Raw genomic sequence first — 15,970 nt, forward strand, 5'->3', positions numbered from 1 at the left:
GATCTCTTTCAGACAATCAGAGCTTCTGCCCTGCTCCCCCAAGTCTGGCTAGACAGAAAGAAGCTAGTTAGTTGTTTGGAAGAGAGGAGAAAGAGTGGAGGTCACCTTTAGACCTCGCCTGTTGACCTGTGCCTCACCACATGAGGAGAGGCTAGGGAAATCCAATTGCTGCATTAATCTGTTACTAAGCAACAAAACCCTTCACAGGTTTGCTGACCAGGTCATTCGGCAAGTCAGCCAATTCAAGTTCAGACCAAGTCTGCAGTGGGGAGAAGAGCCAAGTGAGCCCACTGACCCCATTTGCAAAAGAAGACGAAACAGGAGCGAAAGCCTCAGGCAACTCTGGTCCACAAGTGTAAGTCCACTCTGGCGGTAAGCCCTAACACAGGATTCCTAAGTAAAGTGTAGAGTCAGCGTTTGTTAGCTCTAAAGTCTTATGCAAGTCACCGGGTCAAGCTACAAGGCGCAGCCTAAAATATCATTCTGGTAAGCAAGAAGCTAGCCAGCAAGGATTATAAGTCCCATAGTGCCTAGAAGCAACTGTGATTCCCAGAGCATCCTTCAGCCAACTTTGCATTGATTATTGAACTGTTCTTGTTTAACCTGCAAGTTCCTGAGTAAATTTGAAGTTGCTTCTGTAACCCTGCATCTGTGGTCTTTATTGCCTTAGCCCTTGGACCAGGAAGCTGCTACCCTTGGATTGTGGAGGTTAACACTATCCTGGCATCACAAACTCTTTTCTAGTCTCAATCTCCCTGTCATTCATTACACATGCCCCCCCATTTAGCCACCACAACCTATCCTGTTCAATAATAGATATAATAACAGAGCTTAATACATATGTGTCCAGCTTCGCAGACTCCCTGTATCATTAAAATGTAGTGTTGCTCCATCTCTGGGCTGAAGACCACAGGTATTATATGCTGTATTTTCTAAATGTATCCCAAAGTGGCGACACACTAAATTATTACTCATCTACGGATATTATTTTTTCATTATATATGAAGACACCTTGGGGGAGATTTGTCAAAACCTGTGCAGAGAAAAAGTTGCCCAGTTGTCAATGGCAACCAATCAGTTTTCTTCTTTTATTTTTAATAAGGCCTCTGCCAAATGAAAGAAGCGATCTGATTGGTATGCTGTGGGCAACTGGGCAACTTTTCTTCTGCACAGGTTTCGATGAATCTCCTGTATATCCGGAACAGCTGTATATCCCGAAACGTTTCCCCGTGTTTCTTATAACATACAGTGGTTCATCAGGGGATCATAGATGAAATATATATAGGAATGGGGGAGTTCCCAGAAAAAGATTAACAAAAAACATATGGAGATAAAGGCAATTCAGACATATTACAGCAACAATCAGTATAAGTAATACAGAATACAGATAACAGCAGAATGTAAGCACTTAGTACATGTTGACTTGACACTTAGCAGACCACACATAAATAGCTGCATCAATTGCTTGAGGTGTCTTGACCGCTTCTTATCCTCCAGATTATAATGGGTTAATATGCGATAGCAGAGGAGGAGTCACATGTAAGTAGAAGCCACCATATAGGTCAGACAGATAGTAATTCTAGTAGTAGATGGCCCCGATAACACACATGCCACCTACTGATAAAATTATCTGTATCTGACCAGTTCACATATCGTCCACATAGTGATGTTGGAATAAACCCTGCTGTCACTTTAGCTCCATAAAACTAATCCCCAGTCCTATATATGGATGGATAAAGTACACTGCTACTGCCAATCCATGCTACAGCTGTTGTTTTAGCTTCATGTGGATAGTGTTTTTTGGTTATAAGGCACTACATTGACATGTGTGTCAATTTGTCAGTGATAGTATTGCTTGCATTACTTTATTCCTTACATATAGAATTGCTTCTTGCAAACAGAGTTACTTATATTATTATATATCATGGACATAGGGAAACATAATCTTTCTTTATATTAAAAGGCTATGATTTTTCCTATTATTCAATTTCTGTTTGCAAATAATCTTACATTCATTTTACAGCCAAAAGAACAAAGGAATGCCTTATTTTAGCCCTTTGACTGGAACGTATTATCCTTATAGATCCAATATGATTCTCTAGTGTCTATGCTTTATGCTTTCAAAGTGGTTATGGACACTAGATGATATTTCCTTAATCATTGTGATGTTGTGACATTCTTGCATTTAATCTTACATTGTTGACTTTCATCCTCAGCTGTTGCATTGTTCTTCCCACCTACTAGACGTGACAGCTACACTCCACTAAATAGATCACATATGTGGAGGCACAGGTCATTCTAGACTGTGGCTGAAAAGTGTCCTTTGTTGTTTGACTCATGAAGGTGTTTTTTTTTTTTTCAAATCTTTCAGATTTGCACAGCATTTCCACATATTAACCCCTTGAGGCTAAGTTTCCACTTAGTTTTTATTCCAGCAGTTTTTGGAAAATCGCCACTGCAGTTTTTGAGCCAAAGCCAGAAATGTATTACAAAGGAATAGGACATATAAAGGAAGAACTTATACTTCTCCTCCCTTATGGATCCACTTCTGACTTTGGCTCAAAAACTGCAGTGGCAGTATTTCAAAAACTGCCAGAAAAAAACAAGTGGAAACTTAGCCTAAAGGACATCTGCAGCGGAAAACACTCATCCCCAATCCACAGGATAGGGGATAAGTGTTTGTTCATGGGGGGTCCGAACGCTAGGACCCCATGCGATCTCCTGCAAGGGGGCCACGACTCTACTGTGGCTCTCCCGGGCAGGAGATGTGCCGCCCGCAGCATGACGCATGTAACTGTTTGGGAGAAGCGGGGAGGCAGCCTTCGTGCCTCCCTGCCTCTCCCATAGAACTGTATGGGGACAGGGTGAGGAGGGGGAGTAACCATCGACCTCTCAGGTCGATGCTACGCACACTGAGCGCTAATGCTGGGGTCCCGTTTAGGAGATGTGAGAGGGTCCCAGTGATCGGATGCCAACCCCCCCCCCAGCAATCAAACACTTATACCCTATCTTGTGGCTAGGGGATAAGTTTTTCCTGCTGCAGTTGTCCTTTAAGGACTGGGCCATTTTTTATTTTTGCACTTTCGTTATTTCCTCCACACCTTCAAAAAATCATAACACTTTCAATTGACCCATATGAAGGTTTTTTTTGTGCCACCAATTTCACTTTGTAATGATATCAATGATTTCACTACAAAATCTATGGCAAAATTGAAATTTGGAACTTTTGGCGGCTTCCGATTCTACGCAGTGCACTTTTTGGTAAAAATGACAACTTATCTTTATTCTGTAGGTCCATATGTTTACAATGATATCTAATTTATATAGCTTTTATTTTATTTTACTACCTAAAAACAATTATAACTACATGCACGAAAAAGGTTTAAAATAGGCATCTTCTGACCCCTATAACTTTTTTATTTTTCTGTACATGGGAATGGGTGAGGGCTCATTTTTTGAGTCGTTCTTTGAAGTTTTATCGGTACCATTTTTGTTTTGATGGGACTTTTTGATTGCTTTTTATTTAAAAAAAATGTAAGGTATACAATGTGACCAAAAATATGCAATTTTGGACTTTGGTATTTTTTTTACGTAAACGCCATTGACAGTGCGGTTTAATCAACGTTATATTTTTAAAGTTTGGACATTTTGGCACGTGTTGATACCACATATGTTTATTTTTATTATACCTTTTTTTTTTTTACACTTTTAGTCCTATAATGGGATTTTTAGGTGGAATCAGTATATTACTCATACAGATCAATGTGGTTCATACAGATGTGCTCTGCACTTGATTGTTAAAGCCTGGTTCAGCCAGGCTCTATCAATCACAGATCCGGGACTAGCGTAGAAGCAAAGGTAAGCACTCTGGCTACCTTCACAATGGATCACTACCCGCGGGGGGGCTGGGATCCACCCCACTGGTTAAAGGTCCCTTTAGATGCCGCTGTCAACTTTCCAGGGGGCCAGAATGCTCTTTAACGACCGTGCCCTACAATATGTCATATGTAGTCAAATATGACTTATAGAACACTTACTGAAAACCTGCCATAAAGTAAATACACAATCATAACTATTATTATAATTTTTTGTAGGTGTTGTGATATTGATTCCAAGCCACAGTATTTTGGTTTACTTAGAGGAGTACTTCGTACTTAGTACATATATAGGTTGTGTTCGAATATGAATTATATTCTTAATAACAGGGTCATTCTTCAGTAGTTCTGTAATACACTTTTGATTTTGCAATGTGTTTCTGCATACCCTGTAATAAAATCGACTTTGAACGGAACTTCTCACGGGTGCTCTCCCCTCCCCATTACGCTCTTTTACACTACTTCCATAAGACTACCACTCCTGAGACTGAACCGCAGACTCTTTAGCATTCTCTATGCCCTTTCTTGGATGCCTCCTCTACTTGCCCGCTTTCTTTCCACTCTGGCTGGGAAAATGAACTGGGCTAGTAGATACCAGATAAAGACTGGAGAATGGGACCCTGACTCAGTGCCACCGGACATCCATCCACATGCAAAGCGCAAGAGATAAACTTAGAATACTTACTAGGTGGTACAGAGTTCCCACCCTCCTCTCCCAATTCAACCTGGAGATCACTGACAACTGCTGGATATGTGGGAGGGCTGGGAGAACAATGCTGCATACCTGGCTTACCTTCCCCTCTTTGAACAACTTCAGGACTCACGTCCTTGACATCATTGCTTGACTCACTTCCATAAAGCTGTGGAATTCCCCTCTCCCACCAACAATTTCATCCTGGCTCCAGGAGATTTCACACTTGTATAGGATGAAGGAATTGTTAGCAGACTCTAGGAAGCAGAAAGACATGAACCAAGCCATCTGGAGCCCCTGGACAGACTTTCTGCCCTACGTGGACTATGAGATTTTACATCTAGACACATGATGTCCTGGGTACCTGATTCCTTTCCTCACTAGCTCCTGCCTTTCCTATGCCCATCTTCCCCTTGGCCCTGTGGGTCCTTGGAATTTGCCCAAGCCGCAAGGTATGTTTACTCGCCTGCCTGTCCTGTACTTCCTCCCTTTCTGTCTATTTTTTTTATCCTTTCTTTTATGACTCCTTCTGTGTCATTCCTGCCCGACTTGACTGTAGCATTCCTATTGCTTCCTAGTTCTGAACACTCCCATTAGTGCTGATACATTTTGCCTATGCTTAGGTTCTTGTTCTTACGCTACCCTTTTTGTACCCTATATACCCGGCTATGTTGACATGTTTGCTGTAGTTGGCGGGACATGCCACCTGAGAGATGATTCGGCTGTGTTTTCTTTTGTTCTTTACTGTTGTTTACTATTGAAAAAAATGGCATTGAAGGCATTTCCCCCATGTTCCCTTTCTTCTTTTCACTGTAGAGGACATATTAACCAAAGCTTTTTTTTTTCTGGAGTCCTGCCATATAATCTATATGAATTTGGACACCCTAATCACAATATCTCTTTATTTGTGTTCTGGGCAAATTACATTCTATTTAATTTGACGACCTGAGTTGATCTTTCTGATATCTGCTGAAGGTATTGAGATGATGATGACTTCTATTGTGAATTGGATAAAAGCCTATTTTAGATTGCATGTTGGTGGTAATTGGTAGGGAGTTCAGAGATATGATCAACCATTTTTTTTTTAGATGAAAATGTGTTGCAGAGTAGGTTCCCTTACAAAAACGTTGAGGTAAACACATAAATCAAATTCATAAATTTTTCCAGTTGGGAAAAAAGACAGGCATTTCCTAAGTACTTTGTGTTCCATTTCGGACAATCAATTAATGAATTTGATTTATATGTTGACCTCTACACTGTTGTAAGGAAACTTAATCTGAGGAGACATTTCCATCTAACGAAAAATGGGTGAACATATCTCTGAAATTGAGCAAACCCCCATAGAAGCACATAATCGGAAAACCCACCGATTTCCACCAATCTGAAATCTGGCACTCACCAGCTCCTTCCTGCAGTTTTATGTATGCACAGAAGATATTAAAGATATAAGAAGTTCCACAGTTGGTGAGTGCTGTTTTCATTTAATGCGTAACCGTTAATAATGACCCTGTTATCATGGACATATAATTAATATAATTCACATTGGACCTTAAATAACATATTGTAGGGCATGGACGCTAAAGAGTATTCTGGCCCCTAGACACTTACGGAAAAATGACACATGAAAAACCCTTTAGAAAGGAGATCTGGAAAAAGGATGTTTCAGGTGTAATGTTAAGATGTGTAAATGCTGTGTGAATCTGAACCATTTAATAACCATCTTCATGAGTCAAATAACAATGAAACATTTCCAGACACAGTCTTAAATGACCTGTGCCCCTACATATGTGATCTATTAAATGCAGTGTAGCTGTCACGTCCAGTACGTGGGAAGAACAACGCAACAGTTGAGGATGAGAGTCAACAAGCACGGATCGAATATAAGAATGGGTTTCGATAAACACAGTGTATCTAGTGTATCTAGGCGCACTGCTATATGTCACGATAAAGACCTATAAGAACTCAACATCACAGTTATAGAGGAAATACCATCTAGTATCTCTAACTGCTTTGAAAGATTAAAGCATAGTGATAATGTTTCTTTTTTTTTTTTTTTTTTTTTTTTTTTTTACAAAACATACTGTTTTTTGTTTTATGTGAACTGTACCCTTTATGGAAGAAAATACAAGTTTGTCTCACTATTATCCAGCATCTGGGCATGAAATGGTTTGCATATGTATCTAGGTGTTTTGTTTATCAAATTTACATGCAAGACAAGAGACATGGGGGGGGGGGGGATAGATTTATCAAAATGTGTGTAGAGGAAGAGCGTTGCAGTTGCCCATAGTAATCAGATCGCTTCTTTCATGTTTCAGAGGCTACTTTAAGAATAAAAAAAGCAATCTGATTGGTTGCTATGGGCAACAGCATCACTCTTCCACTACATAGGTAATGATAAATCTTCTTCATGGACTGTATTGACTGCTATACACAGTTACTCTTTACCATTTCCTGTAATGTCTGCAACCTTTCAAGAAAACAGCAATCTATGGCCAATTTTTAGAAAAGAAAACATCTAAAGTCCTTTAGCTACAGCTTACCATAATATATGTATGGTAAACATATCAATAGGCCCTATTTTCCAGGAGAGGCATAAATGGTGTCATTTTCATCTCCATTTTAGAAAAAAATATTAAGGCTTGAATTCCACTGAGGTTTTTGCACTGCGTTTTTTTAGGCTTAAAAACACTGGGGGAAAAAATGCCAGTAAAACTGTCACAGTATATTCCTGCATTTTGGCATTTTTTTCTGGCATTTTTACCTTTGTGTGGAATTTGCCTTTTTTGGCTCCTTCGGCATTTTTTTTTATTTTTTCAAATTTGCTGGGTACCAAAAAAAAAAAATGATGCAGTAGGGATGGAAAACTAAATTTTTATTTTTTTATAATGACATTTGAATGCATTTTTTAAATTTTTTTCTCTATTTTTTTCATTTTTTTTAGGTAGTAGTACCTGTACTAATGGATAGATCGCACCTCTGTTACTGAACTGTTACTCTTGACACCCAATGCGATTGTCCATAATATAGCAGAGATGTGGAGCGGCTCTATACAGCACTCGCATCTCTGCAGTCTACTCCGGGCCGGCCAGTGATGTGAATAGAACATCACTCATTCATATTTTCTGCCCAGAGTGGGGATTGGCCAGATGGTTGCAGCCAATCACCGCTCTCAGAGGGAAATATGAATGAGTGATGTTCTATTCACATCACTGGCCGGAGTATAGTGCAGAGATGCGAGCGCTGCATAGAGCCGCTCCACATCTCTGCAATGGAAAGGACGATCACAGCGGATGTCAGGAGTGATACCCACTGTGATCTGTCCTTAACTGCGGTACTACTACTCCCATCATGGAGCACACTCTGCTCCATGCCGGGATCTGTAGTTCCTTCATTAATAGACAGATCCCCCGGAGTGTCACTCCTGACACCTGCTGTGATCCTCCTGTATAATGTATAGATGCGGCGGCCGCTGCTCTATGGTCCCCTGCATTGACGTATATATACACCTATTCCTATTTCCCACAGAGAGTTGTGATTGGCTGGAACCATCTGGCCAATCACAGCTCTCTGCGGGAAATATGAATAGGTGTATGTATACGTCAGTGCAGGGGACCATAGAAGAGCGGCCGGCCGCATTTATAAATTATACGGGAGGATAGCAATGGAACCCAGGGCGATCTGTCAATTAGTACAGGTACTATTACTCCCATCATGGAACAGTGTGTTCCATGCTGTGAAGAGTAGTACTACCTAAAAAATTTCAAAAAAAAAAAGGGAAAAGCACACATACACTACACACTACATTTTTATTATTGCCGGCTACATTTTTATTGCCCTGCCCGCCCACATAAATTGATCTCTGTTTAAAAATTAATAAAAATTTTGTTATAAAAAAGATAAAGTTTGTTAAATCTTGTTTATCACTACTATATCTTGTTTAATATTATTATTTTTTAATGGTACCTTACAAAATTTTTATTAAAAAAAAAGTATCTCCATCCCTTTGATGGATCGCTTAAGTCCAAAAAATAATAAAAACCGCCGAAGTTAAAACCAACATGGTTCTATGGGAGGAAAACGCCAAGATTTCTGTGCAAAAAACGCCAAACTAGGTTTTGTAATGCATTTTGGAAACCCAGCCTCTGAGCCCAAAATAGCTGAGAAACACCAAAAGGATTTAAAAAATGCCAAACTGAAAAATGCCAAGTGGATCTGGCATTTTGCAGTTTACTATTAACTTGCTGCTAACACCAGGACAAAGCATTTTTTCGCTGAAAAAAACGCCATGCAGCAAAATGGGCGTTTTTTCACGGCATTTTTGCTAGAAAATCCTCAGTGGAATTCCAGCCTAAAGGAGAAGTCCAGTCAAAAAAAACATATCCCCTATCTGCAAGATAGAGGGAAGTGTGAGATGGGGAGGGGGGGGTGATCCCGCGATATATACAGTGTTTGTGTATCTCCAGCTCTGCTCTCCCATAGTGATGGATGGAGGGGGTATGTCAGCCACCACTTCATGTCGGGGTCGGCAAACTTCATTCATGCGAAGGCCCGGGGTACTGGGCAGAAGATTGCGGGGGGGGGGGGGGGGGTAAGGGGTCCAGGTCCTAGAGGGCCTTTTATTTTATTTAAGGACAGCTGCATCCATGTGCTTTATTACTCTAATTTGGTCATGTGATCACATTTCTGCCTCTCTAAATCATCCAGCACATAATGGTTCCAACAGGATCTCTGACTTCCTGTGGACTACTGGATGACATAATCAGATTCCTCCTTCTAGCTCCCAGTCACCTCTCCATTCCACACAGCTCCATCTTCTATTTCTGTGGAATTAGAATACATAGTAGTCATACACCTCCTCTAAAAGTGGAGTGGAATTTTTTTTTTCCACAGTATGTACTGCCCTGATGTATTTACATCCCCTGATCTGTAGGGTTTTCCTCAGCTCAAATCTACCACAGTTTCTGTGGAAACCACGCAGTTATCGGTGACCATGCCCACTTTTCCCAACAGTCACGGTTACTCGGGTTTTCCCAGTAAAATGGAGAGTTAGGGTGGGTTCACACTACGTTTCCTCCCATACGGGAGCGCATACGGCAGGGGGGAGCTAAAACCTTGCGCTCCGGTATGCCACCGTATGCGCTCCCGTATGTCATTCATTTCAATGAGCCGGCCGGAGTGAAACGTTCGGTCCGGTCGGATCATTTTTGCGCCGTATGTGCTTTTACAACCGGACCTAAAACCGTGGTTGACCACAGTTTTAGGTCCGGTTGTAAAAGCGCATACGGCGCAAAAATGAGCCGACCGGACCGAACGTTTCACCCCAGCCGGCTCATTGAAATGAATGACATACGGGAGCGCATACGGTGACATACGGGAGCGCGAGGTTTTAGCTCCCCCCTGCCGTATGCGCTCCCGTATGGGAGAAAACGTAGTGTGAACCCAGCCTTAGTTAGATTTTTTTTTCAATTCTGGTGCAAATTCTGGTGCACATTCTGGCGCAGACATAACATGTCGGGTTTATAATATTGTTTTTGGGTGTGATTTTCTCCAAATCATGGCAAAAATGGAAATTGCTTGGTACTTGTACAAAATATGGTAAAAACTATTTTTTTTTTTTCTACCTCAGTTTTGGCAAATCTCTGTAAACAAAGCCAAGGCTGTATTCACAGTGGTACAGCAGCTAATTACCACATGAATTCTTGCCGCAAATGACCAAAATCTCTGTAAAAACTGTGTCTTTAACCGTGATTTGCATAATCAAGATAAAACAGACATTTTTTTTTTTGAAAATCTTTGTAAAAATGTATACAGTAGTTAGATTAGCTGTGGTACCGCCTCTTAGCTGCAATGTGTAAAAATATTTTAAAAATTGCAGCAAAAATACGTGTGAACACAGGCTATAATGCAGTAAAAATGTGTAAAAACAATGCAGCAAAATGTGTGAACACAGGCTAAAGATGTCAAATCTTCATAAAACATCTCAATTGGAATTAGGGGTCTGGCAATATTTCTCTAAAAAAAAAAAGGAAACGCATCAGTACTGCACAGTGTGAACTGACACAACTCACTTAAAAGTCCAATGAGTTCACCAGGTGCGATTATGAAACTCCCCACTAAAATAGATTCATGGAAATGTGCACTGCATTACGCAACCCCCATCATTGTGCATTTATAATCCAAAATGAAGTTTATAACACTGCCAGAGAAGCCTCGTTCTAAGACATGTCATCACAACACTTTACATTCTTCTCACCACGTAATGTAGAGTAAAAGGGAGAATCACTGCAAGCATTACATCTGTTTCCCTTATATATATATAAATATATATATATATATATATATATATATATATATATATATATGTATATATATATATATATGTGTATATATATATATATATGTGTATATATATATATATATATATATATATATATATATATATATATGGGTTTGGAGGGTCTTTGTAAAATGGCTGAGTAAAGGTTATAGCTTTGCTAAACATGCATTTTTATTTTATCTCAACAGCATTTGACATATGGATAGTCTGCAATACCAGATTCACCCTGTAATTTAGTGTAGCAAATGTCAAATGTCACTGAACACCACAATGATTCATGAAAGCTCTGGTACCAACATCCTTCAAAAGAAGCAGCTTTTGATGCAGTCAAAGCCTCTAGCGGATTCAGCTAGAAGGAGAAGGAAAAGTCCTTGAATATTTCATATTCCGTTTGAACCACTACTGGCTTTAGCTCCAAACACTGGCACAAAAACAGACACAAGCCTTAACCTAGTTTTTGGATAGTTTCACCAATTCTCAAACCAATTGTGGTTCATGTATATGAAAATACCATTGACAGTGGGGCGGCAGTAAAGTACCACCAAATAATGTAAATGTAAACACTAAAATAAAAGACTGCTTAGAATAACATCAATGATTTAGTTAAAAATGTATCTTACCAGTAAAGTATATGTTTCACCTCCTCAAAAGTCCATCAAAACCCACCAATACAGAAGGCTTTCACTGTGGCTTTCTTGTCATGCCGCACTTGAGTCCAGGGTTTAAATTGGACCCAATGCCCCATCTGCAATAAGTTTTTATGCTATTTGGTGCTTACATGGGTTTCTTCTAAGTACTATTGTTTCCTCCCACAAACAAAAAACAAGTTGATAGGTTAATTGGCTTCCAATCAAATTGTCTGTGCTGTCTAATAGGAAAATGAGATTGCCATTACTTAGGACTGATGTGAGTGGTTGCTAATAATATTGTAAAATTGCATACCGCACAATAATCAATAGTGAAATAAATAATTCAGCTCATTTCTTCACATGCCAACCATCCCATTATATCCATTACTACCTACTGCCACTTATCTCCATGTTTCCACTGAATTTTACAAGTAAGTCTCTGCCAGCTTTGCCCTCACACTACTTCTCATAGTACTTGAGGCAATGAACTGTCCAATTAGTCATAACTACCACTACGCAAATTTGTAGGTTTTGTCACATTTTTTTTTTAGATAACATATATTAAAGTGCAACAATCATTATAGGGTTATTTATTTTTGTACTAGCCTTTGCACCATTCCTTAGGCTATTCCATAATCCTTCCCAGCTTCACTAGCCTCATATAGCCCAAAAAAGGCCATTCCAATGTGTTCTATGTTTTCTCCCTTGCTTGCTGTTTGATTTTGCTTTTGCAAGCTGACCTGTACATTGCAGTATAGCCTTGCTTAACTCCAGCCTGTTCCTGCCCACTGAACCCATGCTGCCTGCTCTGACCTATTGGCTGACTCAGCTAGCCCTACCCAGACTCCTCTCTTACTGACCCCTTGATATTTTGTACCACTGCCTCTTGGCTGTCGAGGCCAGCTATTACCTAAACCAGGGACCACTTAGAAAATGCCCTCAGAGTGACCCAAAGTCAAAACTGGTTAGGAAACACTGCTGGCTGTAAGACTCTTTAAGATATCAAATATTGACTTACAGGGAAGCTACCTCCAAACGTTTACATTAGAGAGCAATCTCTTTTCTTCATAAAAAAGAGCTACTTTGCATGTTTTATTCCCAGGAAACATTGAATGTCCTGTAATACTCCCTATGCCAAGATGGCAGTTTATCCAAGGACACAAATTACCCCCTCAAACCCCTGTAAAAGGTTTCTTACAGCCACTCCGCACCCTGCTCTGTACTGACAAGGACCAAGGCTTCTTGGCCTTTTGGCTAAGATCAAGTGTAGTATCTGTTCTTATCAGTGGTCTAGTCTCTGCCATTGATGTAGGATGGATGCTGGGGCTGGTTCTGAGGAATCAGCTCAACGGCTGCCCCGATGTGACCTGTTCCCTCTGGGTCTCTCCATGAGACTGGGAGGGTCTGGAGCCAAGGTACTTTGTGCCTCGGGGAGTGGTGACCCCGAGGTGCTGAAGCTCACTGAGTGGAAGCACTGGCACCATATATGTACACCTTGTGGCACTCAGCTCTTAATTCCCAGCCTTATGGCCAGGATCAGAGAGATTTTCATAGATCTGGCCAGATGTGCAGGCTGTAAACCTGCACACATTCACTTAATTCTTTTTGTTCACTGTGACCCTTTTTACGTATTGTTTTGTACACAGGATTGTCAGTATGCGGTAGCCCTTCTGGGTGTTTCTCCTGGCCGTCTAGGGGAGGTGTGTGTGGCCATTAGGTTCCGCACCTTCCTGCAAAAACCCCGGGTACTCCTGCATGCGTAGTGTACCGACTGTTAACGGCTCTGCGGGCAGATACCTTGGCTAACACCTAAGGGGATGCCGGGAGTATTTGTGGTCCCTTAGTAGCTCCGGCGAAAAGGGACATCGAACCTGGAACCTCGCAGGTGCCGTTTGGTCCTGAGGGGAAGGGTAAGGTTTGTTGGGGGCCTCTCTCCTTTAGAACACATCCTTTGTGCACGTTTTTTGTGTAACACATTTGTACTTTTTCTTGCACTTTCAGTGATTGGAGAGTATGTTCCTCGGCTATAAAAAAAAAAAAAAAACAGACAAGGACCAAGAACCCTGTGACAACTGACTATGGGTCTTTTGGTCAAGTATAGCATCTGTTTTTAGGCTCACTGTCCATGTTCTGTCTGTTCACAAATTCTGTCTGTTCTGTCAGCTTCACAATTTTCCCAACATACACCCTCTTATTTGTATTAGAATGTACCCCACACTTGACATGTAATCAATATTGGTAAGTGTCAGGGGACATTTTATGGTGTTTTAGAATAAACCATTGCACAGTCCTTTGTTTTGCCTCTGGAACTCCTGGTCATGGGATTTAAATGTGTACTCCACCCCTAGACATCTTATCCCCTATCCAAAGGATAGGGGATAAGATGTCTGATCGCGGGGGTCCCACCACTGGGTACCCCCGAGATCTCTCCTGCTTGCCCCCTGTCAATAGCATTGCATTGAGGGTGCGAGTTGTGATGTCACAAGGGGGTGGGGCCGTGATGACATGATACTTCGACCCCTGTATAGCCCATCATCAGGCATGGAGTGAAGTTTGCTTCGTGCAGCAGATGACTCAGGGTGCTGCAGGAGAGATCGCGGGGGTTCCCATCGGTGGGACCCCCGCGATCATACATCTTATCCCCTATCCTTTGGATAGGGGATAAGATGTCCATGGGCCGAGTACCCCTTTAAGATACTAATAATTCCTGGACAGAAGGTCTGTCCTTTCATCTGCCCTGCACCTCTCACCTAAGGTCTAAAGGCAGCCATACTGTTCGTTGAATACTCGTTGGGTAAATGCTTAGTTGACCGCTATTTCTCCTGACCCTCTCCTAAAATGCACTTTGGGACTAGCCTAATTTAAATGTGCACTCAATGGGGATTGTACAATAAACTGATGATAGGCACCTCTGGTAGCAGTTTACAAAGGATTAGGATGCTGAAATCCAACATGCCTGATTATTCTCTCCTAGAGCAGAACATCCCCATACACATTAGATTTTTGGCCAGTAAGCAATACTTAAATTGTCTACCTGCACTACCTATTTACCTACCTACCTATTTACCTACACTGCCTACCTGTACTATCTATTTGCTAACCTACCTAGCTATACAATGTATCTGTCTATCGGCACTACCTACCGACACTATCTACCTGCACTACTTATCTACCTACCTACCTGAACTATCCATCTACCCATCTATCTACCTACCTACCGGCACTATCTACCTACCTGTACTACCTACCTGCATTATCTACCTACCTATCACCTGCACTACCTACGTACCAAACTACACTACCTATCTGCCTACCTACCTGCACTATTCATCTATCTACACTATCTACCAACATACCTTCCACATGCACTATCTACCTACCTACACTATCTACCTACCTGCACTACCTACCTACTACTACTACTACCTCTAACTACTATTTTTTATCTAAAAGCCGAGGAACGTGCTCTCAAATCACCCAAGGTGCAAGAAAAAGTGCAAACGTGTTACACTAAAAAAACGTGCACAGAGGATGCGGTCTATCGCAAGCCCTTCTCCAAAAAGGAGAGAGGCCCCCTAACAAAACTTACCCTTCGCCTCCGGACCAAAAGGTACCTGCAAGGTTCCAGGTTCGATGTCCCTCTTCGCCAAAGCTCCCGGCCTCCCCCTTGGCGTTAGCCAAGGTATCTGCCCGCAGAGCCGATAACGGTAGGTACCCTGCAAAAGCAGGAGTACTCGGGGTGTTTGCAGGGAGGTGCGGAACCTAATGGCCACACACACCTCCCCTAGACCACCAGGAGGGACACAAAGAAGGGCTACCGCATCCTAACAAATCCAGTGGACACACAACTCGCAAAAAGTAACACAGTGAGACAAAAAGAAATAAATAAGTGAATGTGTGCAGATATACTGCCCGGACATCTGGCCGGATCTATAAAAATGTCTCTGATCCTAGCAAGAAACCTGGGAATAAAGAGGTGAGTGTCACAAGGTGAAGAGATCATGGTGCCGTGCTTCCACTTAGTGAGCCAGTACACCCAGTGAGTTTCGGCACCTCGGGGTCACCACTCCCCGAGGCACAAAAGTACCTCGGCTCTAAACCATCTCAGCCTCATGGCGAGACCGGGAGGAAGCAGGCCACATCGGGGCAGCCGTCGGGCTGATTCCTCAGAACCAGCCCCAAAATGCCCTGGTACACCTGCTCCCTACCATGCAGCACCCATCCCCACCAGCTCCACACTGGAGTCACCTGCCACCAGCATGAAACTGATAAGAACAGATACTACATAAAATCTACCATTGGTATTCCCTACCTATCTGCTGGGGGCATCTACATAATTGTGGTGGAGGGGAGATTACCTAACTGAGGATATTACCTACATCACTACGCAACATCTTGTCAGTGAGGGGGAAAATGCACCTTTGCCTGTGTAGTCAAA

At 41.7% G+C, this 15,970-nt stretch overlaps 1 protein-coding gene and 1 pseudogene across 1 annotated transcript in view; one reads left to right on the forward strand and one right to left on the reverse strand.

Annotated features, from left to right (window-relative positions):
- The window catches only part of CTXN3 (cortexin 3), a 46,844-nt gene that overhangs the window by 18,841 nt on the left and 12,033 nt on the right, over positions 1–15,970 (reverse strand). The gene's annotated exons all lie outside the window — the stretch shown is intronic.
- Positions 12,767–12,904, forward strand: LOC130343685 (U2 spliceosomal RNA; annotated as a pseudogene).

This window comes from Hyla sarda, chromosome 1 (assembly GCF_029499605.1).
Source record: "Hyla sarda isolate aHylSar1 chromosome 1, aHylSar1.hap1, whole genome shotgun sequence".
Lineage (NCBI taxonomy): Eukaryota > Metazoa > Chordata > Amphibia > Anura > Hylidae > Hyla > Hyla sarda.